General features: G+C 65.7%; 1 long non-coding RNA gene across 1 annotated transcript in view; it reads left to right on the top strand.

The window, feature by feature from the left end:
• LOC308516841 overlaps window positions 1-17,406 on the top strand; it is a 47,178-nt gene extending 29,772 nt beyond the window's left edge. The window contains exons 2-3 of the long non-coding RNA XR_013995791.1: window positions 9,758-9,815; window positions 16,920-17,406. This is a non-coding gene — a long non-coding RNA (uncharacterized lncRNA). The remainder of the gene's footprint in view (window positions 1-9,757; window positions 9,816-16,919) is intronic.
• Window positions 17,407-20,139: the final 2,733 nt, after the last annotated feature.

Raw genomic sequence — 20,139 nt, 5'->3', positions numbered from 1 at the left:
GTCTCCTCTCTCCCTAGTGGGACTCCGTGCGGGGCCGTCTCCTCTCTCCCTATGGGACTCCGTGCGGGGCTGTCTCCTCTCTCCCTAGTGGGACTCCACGCGGGGCCGTCTCCTCTCTCCCTAGTGGGACTCCACGCGGGGCCGTCTCCTCTCTCCCTAGTGGGACTCCGTGCGGGGCCGTCTCCTCTCTCCCTAGTGGGACTCCACGCGGGGCCGTCTCCTCTCTCCCTAGTGGGACTCCGTGCGGGGCCGTCTCCTCTCTCCCTAGTGGGACTCCACGCGGGGCCGTCTCCTCTCTCCCTAGTGGGACTCCACGCGGGGCCGTCTCCTCTCTCCCTAGTGGGACTCCGTGCGGGGCCGTCTCCTCTCTCCCTATGGGACTCCGTGCGGGGCCGTCTCCTCTCTCCCTATGGGACTCCGTGCGGGGCCGTCTCCTCTCTCCCTATGGGACTCCGTGCGGGGCCGTCTCCTCTCTCCCTATGGGACTCCGTGCGGGGCCGTCTCCTCTCTCCCTATGGGACTTCGTGCGGGGCCGTCTCCTCTCTCCCTATGGGACTCCGTGCGGGGCCGTCTCCTCTCTCCCTAGTGGGACTCCACGCGGGGCCGTCTCCTCTCTCCCTAGTGGGACTCCGTGCGGGGCCGTCTCCTCTCTCCCTATGGGACTCCGTGCGGGGCCGTCTCCTCTCTCCCTAGTGGGACTCCGTGCGGGGCCGTCTCCTCTCTCCCTATGGGACTCCGTGCGGGGCCGTCTCCTCTCTCCCTATGGGACTCCGTGCGGGGCCGTCTCCTCTCTCCCTAGTGGGACTCCGTGCGGGGCCGTCTCCTCTCTCCCTATGGGACTCCGTGCGGGGCCGTCTCCTCTCTCCCTATGGGACTCCGTGCGGGGCCGTCTCCTCTCTCCCTATGGGACTCCGTGCGGGGCCGTCTCCTCTCTCCCTAGTGGGACTCCGTGCGGGGCCGTCTCCTCTCTCCCTATGGGACTTCGTGCGGGGCCGTCTCCTCTCTCCCTATGGGACTCCGTGCGGGGCCGTCTCCTCTCTCCCTAGTGGGACTCCGTGCGGGGCCGTCTCCTCTCTCCCTATGGGACTTCGTGCGGGGCCGTCTCCTCTCTCCCTATGGGACTTCGTGCGGGGCCGTCTCCTCTCTCCCTATGGGACTCCGTGCGGGGCCGTCTCCTCTCTCCCTAGTGGGACTCCACGCGGGGCCGTCTCCTCTCTCCCTAGTGGGACTCCGTGCGGGGCCGTCTCCTCTCTCCCTATGGGACTCCGTGCGGGGCCGTCTCCTCTCTCCCTAGTGGGACTCCGTGCGGGGCCGTCTCCTCTCTCCCTATGGGACTCCGTGCGGGGCCGTCTCCTCTCTCCCTATGGGACTCCGTGCGGGGCCGTCTCCTCTCTCCCTATGGGACTCCGTGCGGGGCTGTCTCCTCTCTCCCTATGGCACTCCGTGCGGGGCTGTCTCCTCTCTCCCTATGGGACTCCGTGCGGGGCTGTCTCCTCTCTCCCTATGGGACTCCGTGCGGGGCCGTCTCCTCTCCGTTAGATGCCCTCTGGGTCCTGATCCCACACCGGGAAGCACCCCCAGCCCCGGGTCCTGGGGCTCCGAGCCTTCGAGGGGCGGGGAGTGTGGGAATTGTGCCGAGAAAGGCAGATGATTGGAATAGCCGAAGACAGGGAGCTAGATGTGACCTGCCATCCAGGCGCCTGTAGTCCAGGCCGGGGCCTCCCGCGACTGTGATGAAGACTCTCCGGTGAGTGGACGGCGGTGCCGTGTGACTGGCGTGAGGCGCAGCTGTGAGGCCTGAGGGAGGGAAGTGCCCGTGTCACAGCTGTGCGAGCCCTCCGAGGCGCACCGGGAGCGGGTGCGGGCTGTGTAGGGGGGCACGGTCCGCGTTGGGGCGGGAGACGGATGCGGGGGCACAGACGGGTGGCCGGCGGGAAGGCGGGTCCTCCTCCCTGTGACCCCCCTGTCTGCGGTGGTTGCCGTTCACTCCACCGGCGCCTCACTTGCTCTCAGAGAGTGTCAGGAGCAGGATTGGTTGCCTGGCAACAGGCCCCAGCCCAGGAGGGTGGGGAAGGGTCAGTGATGAGCAGTTATGTACAAACACGTGTGAAGATGCACGGCGACCTGGGAACCCCTCTCGAGCGGCAGAAAGCGGGGTCTGCTGGCCCCTCGTGGCCGCTGAGTGTGGGTTTAGATCCCTCGTGGCCGCTGAGTGTGAGTTTAGATCCCCTCGCGGCCGCTGAGTGTGGGTTCAGGCCCCTCGTGGCCGCTGAGTGTGGGTTTAGATCCCTCGCGGCCGCTGAGTGTGGGTTTAGATCCCTCGCGGCCGCTGAGTGTGGGTTTAGATCCCTCGCGGCCGCTGAGTGTGGGTTTAGATCCCCTGGCGGCCGCTGAGTGTGAGTTTAGATCCCCTCGCGGCCGCTGAGTGTGAGTTTAGATCCCCTGGCGGCCGCTGAGTGTGGGTTTAGTTCCCCTGGCGGCCGCTGAGTGTGAGTTTAGATCCCCTGGCGGCCGCTGAGTGTGGGTTTAGTTCCCCTGGCGGCCGCTGAGTGTGAGTTTAGATCCCCTCGCGGCCGCTGAGTGTGAGTTTAGTTCCCCTGGCGGCCGCTGAGTGTGAGTTTAGTTCCCCTGGCGGCCGCTGAGTGTGGGTTCAGGCCCCTTTTGGCTGTTGTCGCACTCGTGGTCTGCACCCCGGGCTGCAGTGAAGGAGAACGGACTTGGCCCGGAACGGTTTGGCGCCTTGGCACATGGCCGTTTGTGGGAGCATCTGATGCCCGCTGTCCGCTTGGCCACCCACCTGGACACGTGTCCCCTCTCCTTTGGAAGCGAACGCAGGAAAAGACGACTTTGGGCATTTACGATTGTTGGCATCTGAGCAGATCGGCCCCGTTAGTGAAGCTGTCATTTGCCAAGAACATGGATGGACACACAAGACGAGGGACAGGCTCCGTCCCGCAGGCCGGGTCGCCCGTCCGAGAGAATCCACCTCCTCCTCACTCCTCCCCAGCTGGCCCCCCGCCCCTGCCCTGGGGGGTTTCACCTCCTTCCGTTCCAGCGAAGACAAGCCGGGTTTCTGTCACCCCGGCCGCGCTTCCGGATGACCGACGGCTTCTCCCGCAGAATCATCAGCGCTGCAGACCCGGAGTCCCCACGCAGGAGAGCGGGCGGCGCTGTTCTAACCGGAAGCCCCGCGCTCCTGCCCCCGCGAGGCTGGCTGCTCGGCTTCTAGGCCCTTTCATGTGTGTTTTGTTTCATCGAGGGAAGTAACCGCCTGCCGGCCTCGCTGAAGAGGGTCTGTGCTCAGAAATTCACGGCTGCGTTCGTCTGGAGGAGGAGCAGGCGTGTCAGCGGCGCCTGCGGCCCTTTAGGCTGGTTCTGACGTTTCTCCCACCCCCGTCCCTCGGGCGTTTCTCTGGCCCTCACTGCTGGCAGCTCCGCTCCCGCTCCCGGAGGCGCTGGCCGTCCCCAGCCCGGCCTCCTCGGGTTTTGCTGAGGACGAGGTCGGGAACCTGGGCCCTTTTCTGCAGGTCTTACCGCCCGCCTCCCGCGCTCCGGCTCTGCCGCGGCTGCCGTCGGGCTGGACGGGACTGGATAGGGCTGGACGAGGCCAGCGGGGGGTGGGGAGGGTGTGGGGGGCCCTGGGGGGGGGGGTCCTGCGCGGCTGTAGGAAAACCTCACCAGCCACGGCCGATGAGGTCTGGGGTGCGTGGGGCTCTGGTCTGGGCGGGCGACGAACTGCCCTGCGGTTTACGAGTCACTTTGCTTTCCCTGCCTTCTCTGCACGTGGGCGGGGAGGACAGAAGCGCCCAACGTAGCACCCACCCAACCTGTCCCCCCAGGGAGCCCGAGCGGTTAGCACAGGGTCACCCGGCCCTATGGGAGGTCACCCGGAGGTTACCCGGCCCCCATGGGAGGTCACCCGGCCCCCATGGGAGGTCACCCGGCCCCCATGGGAGGTCACCCGGCCCCCGTGGGAGGTCACCCGGCCCCTGTGGGAGGTCACCCGGCCCCTGTGGGAGGTCACCCGGCCCCTGTGGGAGGTCACCTGGCCCCTATGGGAGGTCACCCGGCCCCTATGGGAGGTCACCGGCCCCTATGGGGAGGTCACCCGGCCCCTATGGGAGGTCACCCGGCCCCTATGGGAGGTCACCCGGCCCCTATGGGGAGGTCACCCGGCCCCTATGGGAGGTCACCGGGCCCCTATGGGAGGTCACCCGGCCCCTATGGGAGGTCACCCGGCCCCTATGGGGAGGTCACCCGGCCCCTATGGGAGGTCACCCGGGCCCTATGGGGAGGTCACCCGGCCCCTATGGGAGATCACCCGGCCCCTATGGGAGGTCACCCGGCCCCCATGGGGAGGCCACCCGGGCCCTATGGGGAGGTCACCCGGGCCCTATGGGGAGGTCACTCGGCCGGCATGGAGCATTGGGCAGTTGGGAGCCAGTCCGGCTGTCTCCATCTCCCCCCTCTCTTGGCCGCTGGCGGCTGGAGCAGCCCCTCCTGTTTCACTGACCGGCTTCCCTGTGGGGTCTGGGCAGGGGCTGGAGCCACTGCTACGGATGGGGAGACTGAGGCACAGTGGGCGGGGCTGGCCCAGGGTCGCGTGGCTGACGGGATCCGGGCCGTCTGACCGGCGCCCAGGCTGAGGGTCTGCCGCCCACCAAGGGCCTCCGGCGGAGGGAGGCCAGGCGGTCCCTGGGGACCGAGAGACCCGCACCTGCCCTGCAGGTCACCCAGGGGCCGGCATTGACTTAAATAAACCCGGGACCCACCGCCTCCAGCAGGCACGGCAGACTCAGGCTCCCACGGCCGATCAACGAGGTGGAAGTGGGTGTGGCCGCAAAAAACAAAAGCTTCAGTTCTCATAGACACAGAGGTTTATTCCGATAGAGACCTGCCGAATGCAAAGGGCTGAGCTAAACGAGTCATCGTTCACATAAAATAATAGAACATTGTAACAAAAAATTAATATTATTTTCTTGAACATTAACTTCCCAGACACTGAATAACTGCACAAATTAATAAGCGTGACGCAAATAACCCTATTTTTCTTGTTCTCCGAAAGCGAAATATTTCCTGTTGCACACACCCCACAAGTCAGTGCGGGACGGACGACGAGGCGACCGGCTGCTCCGATACCCGCTGCTGGTGTCAGTGGAGACGGTGCGCCTGCGCGCACGGCCCGTGAGGGAGATGAACCCACACGATTCTGGTCACCAGTCGTTAGCGCACGTTGTAGCTCGTTGTTAATAATTATGTGTAACAGGATGTTGTAAAAATTAAGTTACAGAATTTTTATTAAAATGTTTCTTACAAACCGTTACATTGGCTGGGCCGCAAAAATATTCGTTGTGGGCGCCTGGGGCCTGCGGGCCACGAGTTTGACACGCTTGCTCTACAGAGTCCTGCACGTAGCCAGTGCCGGGAGCCAATGGACGGCACAAACCCGGCAGGTGCCTGAGGGCCTGGAGCCGAGCGCTCTCCTGGGGCTCCGGCTTCTCACTGGGCAGCCCCTGCCTGCACCCTTGTGACCAGGGGCCAGCGCCCTCAGGGACCAGCACCCTCGGGACCAGCGCCCTCAGGGACCAGCACCCTCGGAACCAGCGCCCTCAGGGACCAGCACCCTCGGAACCAGTGCCCTCAGGGACCAGCACCCTCGGAACCAGCGCCCTCAGGGACTAGCGCCCTCGGAACCAGCACCCTCGGAACCAGCGCCCTCAGGAACCAGCACCCTCGGAACCAGCGCCCTCAGGGACCAGCACCCTCGGAACCAGTGCCCTCAGGGACCAGCACCCTCGGAACCAGCGCCCTCAGGGACTAGCGCCCTCAGGGACCAGCACCCTCGGAACCAGTGCCCTCAGGGACCAGCGCCCTCGGAACCAGCACCCTCGGAACCAGCGCCCTCAGGAACCAGCACCCTCGGAACCAGCGCCCTCAGGGACCAGCACCCTCGGGACCAGCGCCCTCAGGGACCAGCACCCTCGGAACCAGCGCCCTCAGGGACCAGCGCCCTCAGGGACCAGCGCCCTCAGGGACCAGCACCCTCGGAACCAGCGCCCTCAGGGACCAGCGCCCTCAGGGACCAGCACCCTCGGAACCAGCGCCCTCAGGGACCAGCGCCCTCAGGGACCAGCACCCTCGGAACCAGCGCCCTCAGGAACCAGCGCCCTCAGGGACCAGCGCCCTCAGGAACCAGCGCCCTCAGGAACCAGCACCCTCGGAACCAGCGCCCTCAGGGACCAGCACCCTCGGGACCAGCGCCCTCAGGGACCAGCACCCTCGGAACCAGCGCCCTCAGGGACCAGCGCCCTCAGGGACCAGCGCCCTCAGGGACCAGCACCCTCGGAACCAGCGCCCTCAGGGACCAGCGCCCTCAGGGACCAGCACCCTCGGAACCAGCGCCCTCAGGGACCAGCGCCCTCAGGGACCAGCACCCTCGGAACCAGCGCCCTCAGGAACCAGCGCCCTCAGGGACCAGCGCCCTCAGGAACCAGCGCCCTCAGGGACCAGCACCCTCAGGGACCAGCGCCCTCAGGAACCAGCACCCTCAGGGACCAGCGCCCTCAGGGACCTGCACCCTCAGGGACCAGCACCCTCAGGGACCAGCACCCTCGGAACCAGCGCCCTCAGGGACCTGCGCCCTCAGGGACCAGCACCCTCAGGGACCAGCACCCTCGGAACCAGCGCCCTCAGGGACCAGCACCCTCGGAACCAGCGCCCTCAGGGACCAGCGCCCTCGGAACCAGCACCCTCAGGGACCAGCGCCCTCAGGGACCAGCACCCTCGGAACCAGCGCCCTCAGGGACCAGCGCCCTCAGGGACCAGCACCCTGGGAACCAGCGCCCTCAGGGACCAGCACCCTCGGAACCAGCGCCCTCAGGGACCAGCGCCCTCGGAACCAGCGCCCTCAGGGACCTGCGCCCTCAGGGACCAGCACCCTCGGAACCAGCGCCCTCAGGGACCAGCACCCTCGGAACCAGCGCCCTCAGGGACCAGCGCCCTCGGAACCAGCACCCTCAGGGACCAGCGCCCTCAGGGACCAGCACCCTCGGAACCAGCGCCCTCAGGGACCTGCGCCCTCAGGGACCAGCACCCTCGGAACCAGCGCCCTCAGGGACCAGCACCCTCGGAACCAGCACCCTCAGGGACCAGCGCCCTCAGGAACCAGCACCCTCGGAACCAGCACCCTCGGAACCAGCACCCTCAGGGACCTGCGCCCTCGTAACCAGCTCCCTCGGAACCAGCACCCTCAGGGACCAGCACCCTGGGAACCAGCGCCCTCAGGGACCAGCGCCCTCGGGGACCAGCGCCCTCAGGGACCAGCGCCCTCGGGGACCAGCACCCTGGGAACCAGCGCCCTCAGGGACCTGCGCCCTCAGGGACCAGCACCCTCAGGGACCAGCACCCTCGGAACCAGCGCCCTCAGGGACCAGCACCCTCGGAACCAGCGCCCTCAGGGACCAGCGCCCTCGGAACCAGCACCCTCAGGGACCAGCGCCCTCAGGGACCAGCACCCTCGGAACCAGCGCCCTCAGGGACCAGCGCCCTCAGGGACCAGCACCCTGGGAACCAGCGCCCTCAGGGACCAGCACCCTCGGAACCAGCGCCCTCAGGGACCAGCACCCTCGGAACCAGCGCCCTCAGGGACCTGCGCCCTCAGGGACCAGCACCCTCGGAACCAGCGCCCTCAGGGACCAGCACCCTCGGAACCAGCGCCCTCAGGGACCAGCGCCCTCGGAACCAGCACCCTCAGGGACCAGCGCCCTCAGGGACCAGCACCCTCGGAACCAGCGCCCTCAGGGACCTGCGCCCTCAGGGACCAGCACCCTCGGAACCAGCGCCCTCAGGGACCAGCACCCTCGGAACCAGCACCCTCAGGGACCAGCGCCCTCAGGAACCAGCACCCTCGGAACCAGCACCCTCGGAACCAGCACCCTCAGGGACCTGCGCCCTCGTAACCAGCACCCTCGGAACCAGCACCCTCAGGGACCAGCACCCTGGGAACCAGCGCCCTCAGGGACCAGCACCCTCAGGGACCAGCGCCCTCAGGGACCAGCGCCCTCGGGGACCAGCGCCCTCAGGGACCAGCGCCCTCGGGGACCAGCACCCTGGGAACCAGCGCCCTCAGGGACCAGCACCCTGGGAACCAGCGCCCTCAGGGACCAGCGCCCTCGGGGACCAGCACCCTGGGAACCAGCGCCCTCAGGGACCAGCGCCCTCGGGGACCAGCACCCTGGGAACCAGCACCCTCAGGGACCAGCACCCTGGGAACCAGCGCCCTCAGGGACCAGCGCCCTCGGGGACCAGCACCCTGGGAACCAGCGCCCTCAGGGACCAGCGCCCTCGGAACCAGCACCCTCGGAACCAGCGCCCTCAGGGACCAGCACCCTCGGAACCAGCGCCCTCAGGAACCAGCACCCTCGGAACCAGCGCCCTCAGGAACCAGCGCCCTCAGGAACCAGCACCCTCGGAACCAGCGCCCTCAGGGACCAGCGCCCTCGGAACCAGCGCCCTCAGGGACCAGCACCCTCGGAACCAGCACCCTCAGGGACCAGCACCCTCAGGAACCAGCACCCTCAGGGACCAGCACCCTCAGGGACCAGCACCCTCGGAACCAGCGCCCTCGGAACCAGCGCCCTCAGGGACCCCCGTGGAAGAGGGAGAACTCGGACACGCGTGGAGTGGGCAGCAGGGGCGGGTCACCAGGCAGCACCGCGGTGCCGATCCCGTGGCAGGAGCAGCTTCTGATGGGAGCCCTGGGCGGGCAGAGCGTTTCCATGGCAGACTCCAGTTGCGCACAGCCCTGAGGTAGGCGCTGTGATGGTCCCCACTGGATGAGGGGATCCACTCTGCTAGGTGTGCGTGCCTCGTCATTCCAGGGACGGCGACGGGAAAAACACATCTTCGCCTCCAGGACACGTGTGCCTGGCGTGTGGCTGGTGGTGCCAGGCCCGGCTGCTCTGTGGAGCACAGTGGTGTCTCGACTAGAGGGGCGCGGAAACCTCCTCTGTGGGGTGCGGCTACAGTGTTTTGCACAGATTCAAGCCTTGCGCTGAGGAGAGGGCACAGTCCTCTCGTGGCCACGTGCAAGTCCCAGCTGGAGGGCAGAGCCCCCCCAGCACAGTCACAGCCAACGGCTATAGTTGTGAGCTTGAACCTGTGGTCCAAACACGTGGCCCCACGTGCCTGTGTGATAGAGTTCGGGTGCACGTAGTGGAGTGAGGTTGAAACCCACGAGAACGCTGTAAACAACGTGACCACGCCCCTGCTTTGCCTCGTGGCATCCGCTATAAAATAAAGACACGGCTTGTGGGGGTGGTTGCTGTCTCTCTCCATCAGGGAGCAGCGTGTCCCCCCCCCCCCCCCCCCAGGATCCCCCTTGGCTGTGCTGGCGCGGCACACTCCTCCCTCCGGGGAGAGGTTGCTTCCTAACTGTAGCCGTCCTGCTGAGGACAGTCGTAGGCGGCACCGTGTCGCCCTTCGTGCTGTGTCTAACAGGACCCGACCTGGCTGAACCGGGTGTCGCTGCTGCAGAGGTGGCGCCGGGCGAGGCCCTGGGTCGCGTCCGTGCCTCCGCGCCACCCTGTGAGCGCCCCGATCCGGCTCTCTGCTCCCCCTCCAAGTGCCTTGCCTCTCTCCCCTGCTGTGGGCGCGCGCGGAGCCTGGTTTGAGGGTTTTCTGAATGACGAGCGGTTTCTCTCGGGTAAAGCGAGGCTGCGTGAAGGCTGCTGTCACTCAGTCTTTCTTTGATCCCCAGGTTGGTGGCCGTGTTCCAGATGTCCACGTCGCTGGAGGCGTGACCTGCATCGCACCTGGTGAGTGGTTTACCCGCATGCGTGCCGGGGGCGCCGGGCTCTGCCGTACGTGTGCCTGGCCGCGCAGTCGCTGATCCTCTCGCCCTGGACCTGACCTGGTGTTCGCTGCTTCCCATCCCTCATTCTCTGCACGGCCTCCCTCACGGGTGTGTTCCAAACAGCGAGCTTCTGCGGGACCCAAACCGCCCGGGTCGTCTGCTTGATGGGAATTGGGGAGAGGCTGTGGCGGAAGCCAGGTTCTCAGGGAGCATTTTAGTCTGACTCTGAAAAGACAGGGATTGTTTTTCAACAGCACAGGGCTATGAGCCCATGTGAAAATGAACAACAGTTTGTTTCTTACCGTCACTATTATGCTCCGATTTCCGTGACCGTCTCAGAAATCACTTTTCCACGATGAGTTAAGAGCACTCGGGGTGACCAGAGGGTTTAACCGGGGCCCACACCCTGTACTCGTGGGTTCCCCTCCCGCGGCTCTGCCGGGAGGTGGGCGCCCCCCCCCCCATTCTCTCTGCACGGCGTTGGGTCCTGTGGGTCCCCACACGGAGATTGTGCTGCCAACGTCCTTGTGCTGTTGAACATGTTTCATTGTCCCCAAAAGTTCCTGTCACCTCAAGGCTGGATCAGGCTCAGGTTCAGTTTGTTGGTGAAAAATACTTCATATGCCCGGCTGGTGTGGCTCAGTGGTTGGGCGTTGACTGGGAAGGTGAGGGGTCCCAGCCGTGGTCTCTGATGGACCGGGAAGGTGAGGGGGTCCCAGCCGTGGTCTCTAATGGACTGGGAAGGTGAGGGGGTCCCAGCCGTGGTCTCTGATGGACCGGGAAGGTGAGGGGGTCCCAGCCGTGGTCTCTGATGGATCGGGAAGGTGAGGGGGTCCCAGCCGTGGTCTCTGATGGATCGGGAAGGTGAGGGGGTCCTAGCCGTGGTCTCTGATGGATCGGGAAGGTGAGGGGGTCCCAGCCGTGGTCTCTGATGGATCGGGAAGGTGAGGGGGTCCTAGCCGTGGTCTCTGATGGATCGGGAAGGTGAGGGGGTCCCAGCCGTGGTCTCTGATGGATCGGGAAGGTGAGGGGGTCCTAGCTGTGGTCTCTGATAGATCGGGAAGGTGAGGGGGTCCCAGCCGTGGTCTCTGATAGATCGGGAAGGTGTGGGGGGTCCCAGCTGTGGTCTCTGATGGATCGGGAAGGTGTGGGGGGTCCCAGCTGTGGTCTCTGATGGACCGGGAAGGTGAGGGGGTCCTAGCTGTGGTCTCTGATAGATCGGGAAGGTGAGGGGGTCCAAGCTGTGGTCTCTGATGGACCGGGAAGGTGAGGGGGTCCCAGCTGTGTCTCTGCCGTCTGTGCTTGCTCGTGTCTCCCATCCTCCCAGCGCTCCGGGCCCAGGGCCCCGGCTTCCGGCCGCAGCCTCGTGTGCAGGGACGATGGGGCCGCGGAGGAAAAGCAGCGGTTGTTTCCCACCCTCTCACCCCAGCGGGGCCACCGACATAGGCTCTTTATGGCTCAATGTTGGCTGTCAGACTCCAGCTCACGTGGCTGTTGGAGCATCGCTCACCGAGCCTGACCGGTTCCGAGCTGTGTGGTCCTTGCAGAAGTTTGCGTCTGTCTTTTTTTTTTTTTTTTTTTTAACATTTTTATGGATTTTAGAGAGAGGAAGGGAGAGAGATACGAACATCAACGATGAGAGAGAAACTTCAGTCGGCTGCCTCCTGCACGCCCCCTCCCGGGGATCGCCCGCAACCTGGGCCTGTGCCCCGACCTGCGACCTCCGGGTGCGCGGGGTGACGCCACCCCCGAGCCGCCGGCTGGCCTTTCTCGCGCCTGCGTCCAGCTCCGGAACCGATGAGCTGGCCTCGGAGGCCGCGTGCAGCAGGTGCTCCTGATTAGCAGCATTAAGTACCGGCACCGGATCATTTAAATCAGGTGCAGATTAAAGAAAGTGTTTTTATTAGAAAAATTAAAAAGCCAGGCAGATTGGCAGGGCGGGGCGGGGAGGCGCACAGGGGCGGGTGGTGGGGGGAGGGGGCATGGGCCCTTAGCTCTGTGTGGAGGACGCTGTGCGAGGGTCAGGTCCTGCCTTAAAGGGCCAGCGCATGGAGCAGGATGCCCGCGGCCCCGAGGCCAGGTCTGCCAGGCGCTCGGGCCCTTGTCTGTGGGAAAGGGGTGCCTCCCGTCTCCCTTGTTACCCGGTCTGGGCAGCTGGCACTGCCGGCGGCTCACGGCTTCTCGCCGGCCCCGCCCCGAGGGCTCAATTGCCGATGAGGCCTCGCTGGGCATCCGGCAGGCTGTGACCCACGTCCCCTCCCGCTGTCCTTGCTCCCGGGCCCGAAGCTGTGAGGTGGGGGGTGAGCGACCGCTTTCCGTGTCTCCGGCAGGGCTCCCAGGTGCCCTGGCCAGTGGGGCTCAGTGGGTGGCGCGTTGGCTTGCGGACTGAAGGGTCCCGGGTTCGATGCCGGCCAAGGGCATGGACCTCGGTTGCGGGCTTGATCCCGGGGCCTAGTTGGGAGCCTGGGGGAGGCAACCAATCCGTGTCTCTCTCCTCTTTCTGTCTCCCCCCCTCCCTCCACTCTGAGTGTCGATGGAGCCGTGCCCTCAGATGAGGATTAACAGCAGCAGCAACCAAAAGCCCTCCTAGGTGTCTGGGACGGAAGTCGGCATTGGACGCATTAGTTCCCTGAAACACGGCTGACCCCTGGCCGTGGGGGGTTCCTCCAGCCCCGCCTGCGCTCTCCTCCCGGCCTGTGTGGCAGGTCCCCCCTCCCCCGTGGACTCTCCTCCCACCAGCCTCCTCGGCCCCGGCCCCCCTGTGGCCTGCCCTGCCCGGTCTCAGCAGAGAATCTCGCTCAGTTACCCCCCACATGATGTCTGATCAAGTCCCGCGCCCTCACCTTCGGTGTGGGAGTCCGTGGCCTGCCTTCCCCCCAACCCTGTTAGGCCTTTGGCCGGCACGCCCCTCCCGGCGTCTCCTCTCAGCAGCGTTTCACCCGCTGGCCCCGTCCCCCTGCTCCTTGCCTGCCGTTCCCGCCCGTCCTTGTGTTCAGGTGGACGTGGATCTCTCCCCGTCGCAATCGTCCTGAGTGAAATCTTCCTTGCCGTTTAACAAGCGTCAATAATTCTCTCTTTAATAACTAGAGGTTCTCCCTGGATATTCCAGGGTGGGACCCTGTGCACCAGCTGGGAAAGGCTAATTCCTGAAACAAAACCCAGAATTGCAGCGGCTTTCACCCCATGGAAATGCATTCCTGGACCATGTGTCGTCTCTCCATGTGGCGGTTCCGGGGCCCGGACTCCTCCTGTATTGTGGCTCCTCCGTCTCCGTGTGTCTCACACACACACACCCCGTTCCTCAGGTCGAGCTGTGGGAGGGGAGCGCACAAAGCCTGTGGGGAGGACGCAGCTCTTCGCTCACGTCCCGTCGGCCAAAGTCCACACCGTCACTTCCGCCGTGAAGGAGGCTAGGACCTGTCGGCGGAGGAAGAGGGGGTGGGTTTGTGGAACAGACGGGTGCACCTGTCAGTCTGAGGCAGGCCGCGCCCCGAGACGCTGTAGTGACGGCTGCCAAGTGTCTCCGGTCCTGACGGCCGGGACCCCCACGTGGGGGGACTCTCACTCAGGAGAGAGCCAGCGGTCCCCCCAGTGGAAGAGAGTCACACAGTCACGGCCACAGGGGATCTCTGCCTGGGCGCCAGGTGTGTCCGCGCTTGCCGGCCTGTCTGACCAGCTGGTGAAACGGTCCCGTCCCCTCTCCCCAGGCCCCACCGTCCCGTGGCTGGGACTCGCCTGCCGTGGGAACGAGGAGACGCCTGTGCCGCGGCCGCGGTGCAGCGCGGGGAGCACGGGAACACACGTGCGTCCCTGGACAAGGAGTGGCAGTGGGTGGGTGGTTTTTCCCTTTAAACTCATTGAAGGCACGGGGTCCCCTCCCCCCTGTGCTCAGACCGCTGGCCTGGGACACGCAGCCTCCACCACACGTGCTGTGGGCGTGGGCGGTCGTGTTGTGGTGACAGAGGCCAAGGATTCGGGTTTGTTTTGTGTCGGGAGTTGCCTAGAGGCAGACGCAGGTGGGGTAGGGGCAGCTCACCAGCCCTCACACCTGGGACCCGGCTTCTCCCGTCTGGATTCCTGCTACTTTCTCACCCCGCGCCTCCCCCCCCCCCCCCCCCACACACACACACACTGCAAAGGGCCTGTCTGGGTGGGGCGGGCCCCTCCTAGCAGGAGGGCGATTTATAAACTGAAGGGAGAGAGAGAGAGAGCGAGAGAGAGAAACATCAGTGATGAGAGGGAATCATGGACTGGCTGCCTCCTGCCCGCCCCACTGGGGATGGAGCCTGCAACCCGGGCCTGTGCCCTGACGGGAATGGGACCCTGACCTCCTGGCTCCTAGGCTGACGCCCACCCTGAGCCAGGCCAGTGGGGCCGGGTTAGTTGTGGGTTTGCACGTGGAAGGAGATGCTCACGGTTGGCTGAGCCCCACAGTCGCCTCCTGGGAGGGAGCCTTCCTGCCCCGTGGCCCCGAGGGACCTCCCCACACGGCCTTTGTGGGAAGCCCTGAGCCTCCCCTTTCCGTCTGTGGGGCCTTCTCCTCCTCCTGGGCCGCGTGTCTCCCCCCCCCCCCCAGTCCCTTCCCCCTCCCTCCTCCCTCCTTCCTCCTCCCTCCATCCTCCCTCCTCCCTCCCTCGGGCAGCGGTGTCTGTACACCTGGCCTGGCCTGTGCTTGGAGGTGACCTTCCCAGTGCCTCCTGCTGGCGGCCGGCCGAGGCAGCGACCTGGGATCCCCTCCGTCTGCTGGTGGCGGCGGCAGCGAGAGCCTTGCTCTCCCCTGTGGTCCATCCAGCCGCGCAGACACCTGCCCCTCAGGCGCCCGCAGCGTCTGTCCTGCTGGTGTTGCTTCCCCACATGGACTTGACAGCTCTCCTGGGAGCCCTCGCTGGGCCTGAGGCGGGGGCGGGGGCAGGGGGTCTCTCCAACATGCTCTCGCCAACGTGGGCCGGACACATGTCCCCCTCCGTCCATCTGTCTGTCCACCCATCCGCAGTGACTCACTCAGCTCTCCGTGCCCTCTGGGTCCCTCGCCTCTGGGACCCTCGCCTCTGGGACCCTCATCCCTGGGACCCTCGCCTCTGGGTCCCTCGCCTCTGGGACCCTCCCCGTGGGCTTTGGGGGGAAAGGACGGTCTCTGTAAGTCTGGTGGAACCGTGTGAGCCGACGGTGCACACGCTGCAGACTCGCTGGACGGCCCGCTGCGCCTCCCCCTCGCCCGGACCCCCTCCCGCCCCTGGCTGCCCAGGGGACCATGCGTGGAGGGGACCTTCGCCCCGGCCCCTCCATCCTGCGTCCAGTGTTCCAAAGAAAGCGCGTCCGGCCATTCCTGGGGCGTTTTCTCTGTGGTTCTGGGGGCCGATCCCTGCTCGCTCGGGTGAGGCCCCTGGTGTGGGTGCCGTGCCGACTCCCCTGCAGACCTCGCCTCCCCGTCCTGCGTGCGGTCCCCGCGCCCCCCCACCCCCGGGGTCGCCTGCGGATTCCCGATGCTGACCCCCTGCAGCGCCGTCACCCCAGCTGGTGGTGCGGAGGGGGGTGCGGAGCCCTGAGGCGGGGTGCCCGCCGTGTCCCTTAGCGTGTCCTTTGCCCGGGCTGCCCCGAACCGAGCCCAGACCTGGTCGGAGGAGGCGCAGCTGTGAGGAGGGATGGCGGCCAGGAGGGCGCGTCTCGCCGTGTCTAGTTGATTGGTGGAGGACGGTCCCTTTCTCAGGGACACAGGTGGGGGCTGTGGCCGAGTCCACGGTGAAACGCACTAGAGACACATGAGAGCCCCGGCTGGTGCGGCTCAGTGGTTGGAACGTGGCCTGTGCACAGAAGGGGGTTGACTTCGGTCACAGGCACGTACCTGGGTTGCAGGTTCGATCCCCAACCCCGGTCAGGGCGTGTGCAGGAGGCAGCCGGTCGCTGTGTCTGTCACGCGGATGTTTCTCTGTCTCTCCCCCCTCCCTCTATCCCCTCCCCCGCCCCCTGTTCCTCCCTTCCTTCCACTCTCTCTAAAAATCAGTGGGAAGAGTATCCTGGGGTAAGGATTAACCACAACCACAAAAGATACACATCAGAGTGTGAGGGGAGGCCGGGACGGGAACACGGTCACCCGGCTTCTTGGGAGGAGCAGGCGACGCGCCCCCCCTGCCCTGCCTCCCCGCCCTGCGGCAGCCACGCTTCCAGTCGGTCCGGGGACGGGCCTGGCCGGGAGGGCCGGCGGCCCAGGTGGAGGTGAGAGCTGGGGCCCCTGTGCCTCTGAGCACCAGGTCGGACCGTGGAACCTGCATCCACCAGAGAGACGTGGGCCGTCGCTGGGGTGCAGGTGACAGCCCAGGAGACACCCGATGGGGAGACGCCAGAGCGACGGGGAGGAGAGAGCCGAGTGCCTGCGGGTGGGGAGGGCGTGGAGGGGGAGCCACGTGTCGGAGGCATCGTCGGACCGGCACCCGGTGCCTCCGAGGGGCCGTGGCAGGGACAGTGCTGCTCTCCCTCCGTCGGGGCGTCAGGATCCGCTGGGGAGGCGGGAGGCCCTCAGGGACTCGTGGGTCCTCCGTGGGGGGCCTGCGTCTGTAACTCGTCCCGGTGCTGCTAACGCTGCGTCTGGGTCCTCGGACCTCGGGCGAGAGAGACACCCTTCCCGTTGGCGAAGTGACACGGAGCGAAGAAACGATTCCAAGGTGGAAACGAGACCGTGGCGTAGTCACGGCCGCCTGGCCCCGCGGGTGGCGGCCGGTGCTGGTTCTGGGCCGGGTCAGCGGGTGGAGCAGGAGCGCCAGCCGGGCTGGATCGAGCGCCGGCCTCCTGCGCGTGGGTCGCGCCCTGTGCGGGAGGCGTGGGCTGTGTGACTCGTGCTGGTCTGGCGTGGGTCGCGCGCCCTGTGCGGGAGGCGTGGGCTGCGTGGCTTGTGCTGGTCTGGCCGTCGGGCCGACTCCATGCAGCCCCGGGAACGTCTCCGTAAAGAAGGTGGTTCGGCCGCAGGCTTCCCTCAGCCACTGGGTGTCAGACCCTGAGGCGACACGGTCTCTTTTTAAAGGTTTGTTATTTCTGATCATAACTGATACTTGATACAATACTTTGGTCACAGATGTTCCGATCACTAAAGTATAAACGAAAGCACGCCAGACGCACATCATGGACAGGATGGTGACACTGTAAAGCTGTCCGGAAGGTTCCGGAACGACGTGGACATAAATGCCAAGGCCTGGCAGAGCCGAGGTGCTGCCCGCGTGAGGGCTTTCTCCTGGGAGGGGCGCCGTCAGGACCACACCCGTCTTCAGGATGAGCTGCCAGAGAACTGGCGGCCCGTGCCACGGCGCCCACGGAGCCACGGAGCCAGCGGCGCCCACAGAGCCAGCGGCGCCCACGGAGCCAGCGGCGCCCACGGAGCCAATGGCGCCCATGGAGCCAGCAGCGTCCACGCAGCCAGCGGCGCCCACGGAGCCAATGGTGCCCACGGAGCCAGCAGCATCCACGCAGCCAGCGGCGCCCACGGAGCCAGCGGTTCCCGAGCCCAGAGGGTGCATGCGAGCGGCTCACGGGCCAGGAGAGCCTGGAAACCGCCACCTGGAATCACAGCTCCTTCCAGGGCTCCAGGCGACTTTTAAAAAAAAAATAAAATAAGTTTTCCTTTTCTTTTTTTAAACCTCTTTTTGTTGTTGTTGTGAATCCTCACTCTAAGATATTTTCCCATTGACTTTTAGGGAGAGTGGGAGGGAGAGGGAGAGACAGGGAGAAACACATGGATGGGTTGCCTCCTGCGTGAGCCCGGACCGGGGCCTGAGCCGGGGAGGAGCCTGCGACCGAGGGACGTGCCGGACTGGAATCGAACCCTGACCTGGGTCATAGGTCGACGCTCAACCACTGAGCCACCCGGCCGGCCCTGGTGGACGTTTCTTACCCAGGTGTCCGTTCCCCCCTCATTGCCGAGGTGCTGATAGGGTTGGGGACCCAGGCACGCCTGGGGGTCCCTTAGAGCTGCACCTCTGTGCCAGGCCTGGGGCCCACCGCCTGTGAACCCCCTGCTGGTGCGCGCGCCCCTCCCGCCCTGGAGCCCAGCCGCCAGCAGGAGGCAGAACGGGTAACACGGAGCCGCCCGGGGTTTCGGCGGCGTTTCCGTCTGCTTCGCGCTTAGGGCCTCGGAGTCGGATTGTGAGACTGGCTTGGCCGCCACGCACCGGCTCCCTGGGCGACGGCGGCATTTCAGGACCCACGACCCTCTTCTCAGACCCGCGCTGTGCGGCCGTCTGCGGGGGGCCCCTTGGCCCTGGAGGCGGGCCCTTCCTGGGAGCCCCCGTGGGTGCGGCGCCGCTGCCGGTGGTTTCGAGTCGGAGTCGCTGGGGCGGGAGTAACGGGGCGGCTGCGTCTCGGGAGAATTACCTGCAGAACCGGACAGACCGCCGGGCGCTGCTCGGAGAGACGCGCTCCTGGGAGGTGGTTGATGTCTCCGGGGGAAAGGGGAGCGGGAGGAGGGCCGCGCACACCCCTGCCTCCGCCTCGGCCTGTGGGGCCGGGCCCGAACCTCCACATCCGGTCTCAGCTTCCCCCCGCGGCCCGCGGTCCTGCCCGCAGCGCGGCTCCGGCTGCAGGAGGCAGCGGGAGGGGGTGGGCCTCTGCCCCGCGCTGCCACGTGCGGGTTCTCCCAGGGACGCCCGCGTTTCCTCTCATCTCGGAAAGGGGACCCCGGAGCCCCATAAACGTCTCCTGGACTCATCACAACCACAGACGGCGGTTTATTGCATCCCCATTAATGACAGACAACAAAGTTTATTACGGCAACTAATAATAATAACAACAATAAACCGCGCTTTAAGGGGCCGGGCACGTGGCCGGCACCGTCCGATTCCTCGGTGTGGGCGCGTCACCTTCCTCCCGTCCGCAGGGAACCTGTGAGGCTGGTGGGGTCAGCGACCTGCCGAGGTCAGGGGGGAGGGGGGTCGGGGAGATGCCGAGGACTCGATCCCTCCGGCTGCAGGTCCGTGGTTCTCTCTTTCTTTAAGAATATTTGTATTTTTCTGACTTCAGAGGAGAAGTGGCTGTGAGGTGCCGGCCCCCCGTTTCCCAGGACCCCTGTGGGCTGTCGCCTGGCCTTCTCGCTTCATCTGCGGCTCCTCAGAGTCCCAGCCTCACAGGCTGCCTCTGGCTTTGGGGACAAGGCTGCTCTGTCCAACACACACAGGCTCCCTTTAGCAAACAGTCTGGTCTCTGAGCCTCTCAATTCCAGGTTAAAAAAAAAAAGTTTTTTATTGATTTCAGAGAGGAAGGGAGAGGGAGAGAAAGAAACATCAGTGATGAGAGAGAGTCATGGATCGGCTGCCTCCTGCACGCCCCACGCTGGGGATCGAGCCCGCAACCGGGGCCTGTGCCCTTGACCAGAATCGAACTGTGACCTCCTGGCTCATAGGTCAACGTTCAACCACTGAGCCACACCAGCCGGGCTCAACTCCCGATTTTTAAGTGAGAGTCTGCATGGCTGGATCGAGTCCCGTGTGGACGCCGCCTGCCCGCTGGCTGGGGTGGAGAGGCCTGTGTCTGGGAAGTGGGTGATCGCGTGGCGGCCGCATCCCAGTCCGGGAACAGTTCGCCGCTGTTGGCATTGGCTCCGGGTTGGGTAGGAAAGTAGGCGGCTCCTCTCGGGCCTGGCTCCTCTTGGGCCTCCTCGGCCCGCTGCTCCCAGTCCGAATTCCAGGTCCGGCCGAGGGGCGGGGAGGGGTGCCCACAGCCGCAGTCTGCTCGCCCGGTGAAGTGAAACGCTGGCTGCCGAGACCAGCGAAGCAGAGGGCGGTGGAGACTGACGGCCTCAATCAGCGTGCCTGGTGCCGGGGCCTGGAGTTAGGTGAGCGCCTCTGGACGTACCTTTCCTGGGCACTCGCTGGCTTTTGGGTTCTTACCTGTGACCTAAACACTAGTTCCATCTCTGCCCGGGCCGGGGCGGCTCAGATGGGCGGTGTCCTGTGCACGGGGGTTGCTAGTCCTCTTCCGGGTTAGGACACGGGCCCAGGTTGTGGGCTCGACCCTCGGGGGGGAGGGGAGGGGAGGGGGGCGTGCAAGAGGCAGCTGATGGATGTTGTGTGCTCACATCAACGTTTCTCTCTCTCTCCCTCTCCCTTCCTCTCTCTCTAAAAACCAATTTAAAAAATCTTAGGAGAAACAAACAGCCTTAGGCAGTCTGGCTCAGTGGATAGAGCATCGGCTCGTGGACTGAAGGGGTACGTTGATTACCGTGAACCGGCGCGGGTCCCCATGGCGCCTCTGGTGCGCCCTCGGCGAGTCCTGACGGGGGTCTGAGGACGTGTTCGTTACTGCAG

The sequence above is a fragment of the Myotis nattereri genome (assembly GCF_964212035.1).
Source record: "Myotis nattereri genome assembly, chromosome: 3".
Lineage (NCBI taxonomy): Eukaryota > Metazoa > Chordata > Mammalia > Chiroptera > Vespertilionidae > Myotis > Myotis nattereri.
The sequence above is the reverse complement of the archived record's forward strand: the minus strand, read 5'-3'. Positions and strand labels throughout refer to the sequence as shown.